Below are 4,660 nucleotides of genomic sequence, written 5' to 3'. Positions count from 1 at the left end.
CGTACAAATACAGTGGCTATAAGAGGCTAGGAATCCTGCAGTGAGTAACTCACCTCCTAACTCTCCAAAGCCTGTCCACCATCTACAATCACAGGTCAGGAATGTGATGGAATACTTGCCTGGATGATTACGGCTCCAACAACACTCAAGAAGCTCGACATCATCCAGAACTAAGCAGCCTGTTTGATTTTCCACGTTCACTCCCTCCACTATCCATGATTAGTGGCAGCCGTGTGAACCATCTACAAGATGCACTGCAGCGACACACCAAGGTTCCTGAGGCAGCACCTTCCAGACCCACGCCATTGACATCTAGAAGGACAAGGGCAGCAGATACATGGGGACACCAGCACCTGGAGATACCCCTCCAGGTCACTTCCCATCCTGATTTGGAAATATATCACCGTTCTTTCACTGGGTCAAAATCCTGGAACTTCCTTTCTAACCGTGGGTGAATCTACACTTCAGGGACTGCAGCGGTTCAAGAAGGCAGCTCACCGCCACCTTCTTAAGGGCAGCTAGGGGTGGGCAATAAATACTGGCCCAGCCAGCGATACCCACACGTTGAATTAAAAAAATGAATGAAATGAATTTAAGCTCCAATCCCACCCACACATCACTGCCTCCATTGAAGGAAGGTTCTAACATTGATGAGTAATTAAAGAGCAGAGGGTAGAAGTAGCAAAAAATAGTTTTTATTTGACAAAATATTCAATGAAAAGATAAATTTTATATGTTTACAGCTTATAAAGACAAACTTATCACATTAGCTTTTCGTTTCGCGAACAGAAATCCACATCCCAGCTCTCAGAGCTCAGAAACATTTTAACAATTCAATCCTTTTTTTGTGACGCGCAGTCACTAATGGAAAGAACAATCCTGAATTTACGTAGCGCCTTTCGCAGTCACTGACTGTCACCGATCACTGTACAGCCAATGAAGTACTGTTTTTAGAGTGTAGTTACTGTTGTGTCTGAAATGTAGCACCCAATTTGCACACAGCAAGCTCCCACAAATAGCAATGAAATAAATGATCAAGAAAGCAGCTGCAGTGATGTGCTTTGAGGTTTCAGTGCTGGTCGGGACGCTAAAGGACCTCCTTTGCAATCAAAGAAAATCATAGAATCCCCACAGTGCAGGAGGTGGCCATTCGCCCCATCAAGTCTGCACTGACCACAATCCCACCCAGGCCCTGTTCCTGTAACCCCACATATTAACCCTGTTAATCCCCCCTGACACTAGGGTCAGTTCTGCATGGCCAATCCACCCAACCTGCACATCTTTGGGCAACCTTCAAAATGGTGCTATGGAATCTTCCATGTTCACCCCAGAAGGCAGACAGGGCTTTGTTTTAACGTCAGAGGGGAAAGATGGGCACCTTCGACAGTGCAGCACCCCACCAGGACTCCGCTGGGAGTGTTAGTCTGGATTCCACGGGGTGGGGTTTGAACCTCCGGCTTTCAAATTCAGCTGAGAGCTGTACCACTGAAAAGTTGAAGCTGGGCGGGGTTGGAAAGTATCACTATTTCAGTAATTCCACACAAGGTCTGCTTCTGAAAGGGCTGGACTGAGCATAAATAAAGATGTAAAGTTTTTAAAAGTTTATTTATTAGTGTCACAACTAATAACACCGCAATGAAGTTAGTACAATAAGAAGTCTCACAACACCCGGTTAAAGTCCAACAGGTTTATTTGTAGCAAAGGCCACTAGCTTTCGGAACCGAAGGAACAGCCAGTTCTGAAAGCTTGTGGTGTTTGTTACAAATAAACCTGTTGGACTTTAACCTGGTGTCGGGAGACTTCTAACTGTCTTTACCCCAGTCCAACACCAGCATCTCCACATCATGAAGTTAGTACGGCAACTGTTCAGATTCACTGAGGGAGAACTTAGCATGGTCAATGCATCTAATCAGCATATCTTTCAGACTGTGGGAGGAAACTGGAGCACATAGAGGAAACCCATGCAGACATGGGGAGAATGTGCGTCCGAACGTAATTTAAGTTTGTTTACTTGGTTTGACCCGCAAGACCAAAAAAGGAAAAAAAAGACATGGGGAGAAATATGTGAATTCCACACAGACAGCGACCTGAGACCGGAATTGAACCTCTGTTCCTGCCACTGTGAGGCAGCAGTACTAATCACTGTGCCACCACGCCACCCAATGAGAAATAAGAAATGGAAGCAGAGTGGTCCATACAGCACCTAACGCATACCCTGGAGTAAGATCACTGCTGGGCTCCAACATCAACTGGATTTTCCTGCCCTATTGCTAAATTCCTCGATTCCTTAAATGCTCAAAGTATATCGCTCTCAGTCTGAGCTTCCACAGTCTCCTGGGGAAGTCTACCCACTCACAATCCTCTAGAGTGAAGAAATTTCACTTCATCTCAGTCCTTAATGATCACCCTGAGACCGGGAGCCCTAATACTGCACTCTGCCCAGGCAAGCAGCCTCTCAACTTCAAGATGTGGAGATGCCAGTGTTGGACTGGGGCAAAGACAGTAAGAACTCTCCCGACACCAGGTTAAAATCCAACAGGTTTATTTGTAGCAAACGCCACAAGCTTTCAGAACTGGTTGTTCCTTCGGTTCCGAAAGCTAGTGGCGTTTGCTACAAATAAACCTGTTGGACTTTAACCTGGTGTTGTGAGACTTCATACTGTACTAACGTCATTGCAGTGTTAATATAAGCCTACTTGAGACACTAATAAACTTTTAAAAACTTTATAACTTTATTTATGTTCAGTCCAACCTCTCAGAAATGGACCTTGTGTGGAATTACTGAAATAGTGATACTTTCCAGTCCCCCCCAGCTTCAACTTTTCAGCGGTACAGCTCTCAGCTGAACTTGAAAGCTGGAGGTTCAAACCCCACCCCGTGGAATCCAGACTAACACTCCCAGTGGAGGCACTGACCTGTCAAACCCTCCAATACACTGACAAGTTTTGGTTTGGAGAAGTCGGGACTGTGTTCCTCGGGGAAGGTGGGAGATTTTTCGGAGGTGATCAAACATCACAAAGGGTCTGGGCAGAGAGGGAAAAACTGTTTCCACTGGTGGAAAAATCAGCAACGACAGGGCACAGATTAAAAGTAATTGGCAAATGGAGACATGAGGGGAAACATTTTCACACAGCGAGTGGTTAAGATCTGAAATGTGCTGCCAGGGAGTGTGGAGAAGATTCAACTGAGGCTTTAAGAGAGAACTGGGTTATTCTCTGAAAAGGAAGAACGTGATTCTATTGCAGAAGGTGAGATGTTTAGAAAGTGTGAAATGTGGAACGCTTCACAAATTTGCGCGTCATCCTTGCATAGGGGCCATGCTAATGTTCTCCGTACCGTTCCAATTTTAGTATGTGTGCTGCCAAAGCGAACACAACATCAGCCAGGGCTGCACAAGCATAGATAATTACATTTAGCCTGTACGGGGATCGAACCCAAGACCCTGGCGTTATTAGCACCACGCTCTAACCAGCTGAGCTACCCGGCCACTGAGAAAGAGTGAAATGTCGGGAAGAACGTGCAGGGCTAAAGTGAGAAGATGAGAAGTGCCATCTGGTGAATTGTCCATTCAGCAAGCCAGCAGACACAGTGGGCTGAATGGCCTCCTTTGGTGCAGTGTTTCAGTGAGATTGTATCTCATTATTCTGAACAGTGAAGTGAGACCCATTCGACTCGATCTGAAGACCCAGGGCATTAGTTTGAAGAAGCTGTCTTTCTGAACCAGCTTTAGTGAACCAGTTTATTTGGGCTATTTATCCTATTGGGGATCTCTGGGCTGCTATGTGGAGAGAGGATTGAAGCAAGATCTGTGCTGGTCCACGCGAGGTTTACAGTGACACAAAGAGGAGACTGAGATAATGTTGGAATTCCAACAGAACTACTTGGAGAAGATCTGGAGAAGATTCAAATGCTTCACAGAAAGTGTTACAAAAACATAGATGGCACCATGCCACAAGGTTGTGGCATTTGAACCAATTGAGGTGTTTAGATGGGAAACATGTACTTATTTGGAAGTCAAATCACTAAAGGTGAGTGGGTGATTATGATCAGCAATCCAAATGGAATGCTGAGCTAGCTCACAATTGAAACATAAATGTGATAAAGTTAGGCTTCAGTTTGTACAGAGTCTTGCTCAGGCCCCATCTGGCATAGTGCGTTCAGTTCTAGGAACAGCGCCTCAGGAAGAGTATATTGGTATTTGTTTCACTGGAATGACACTGGGGCATCAAGGTTAAACTATGGGGACAGGTTATTTAAATACAGCCGAGTGTTCCCTTGCATTTAGGAGATGGGGGCATCCAGAATGAGGGAGTACAATCTTCAGGGGGGAGAACTTTCAAATCTCCAAAGAACTGGGCAATACTGAAGTTTGAGACTGTAGGCTATTTGTTAGGTGAGAGGTTTTTATTATTTATCTATGGGGTGTGGACATCACTGGCTGGGCCAGTATTTATTGCCCATCCTTAACTGCCCTTGAGCTGAGTGGCTTGCCAGGCCATTTTTAACAGTCAACCAGATTGCAGAGTTACACGTCAGCCAGGCCAGGTAAGGACGGCAGATTTCCTCCCTAAAAGGACATCAGGGGGACCAGATGCGTTTTACGTCAGTGATTTTTCTTGAATTCAAATTTCACCATCTGCCGTGGTGGGATTCGAACCTG

General features: G+C 45.5%; 1 non-coding gene across 1 annotated transcript; it reads right to left on the bottom strand.

Annotated features, from left to right (window-relative positions):
* Positions 1 to 3,267: 3,267 nt before the first annotated feature.
* Positions 3,268 to 3,374, bottom strand: LOC145358062 (U6 spliceosomal RNA). Its single transcript, XR_013889431.1, has one exon. It is a non-coding gene; the product is annotated as a U6 spliceosomal RNA (small nuclear RNA).
* Positions 3,375 to 4,660: the final 1,286 nt, after the last annotated feature.

Source organism: Carcharhinus amblyrhynchos, chromosome 24 (assembly GCF_965287045.1).
Source record: "Carcharhinus amblyrhynchos chromosome 24, sCarAmb.v2.hapA, whole genome shotgun sequence".
NCBI classification, from domain to species: domain Eukaryota; kingdom Metazoa; phylum Chordata; class Chondrichthyes; order Carcharhiniformes; family Carcharhinidae; genus Carcharhinus; species Carcharhinus amblyrhynchos.
This window is presented reverse-complemented; position numbering and strand designations above follow the sequence as displayed.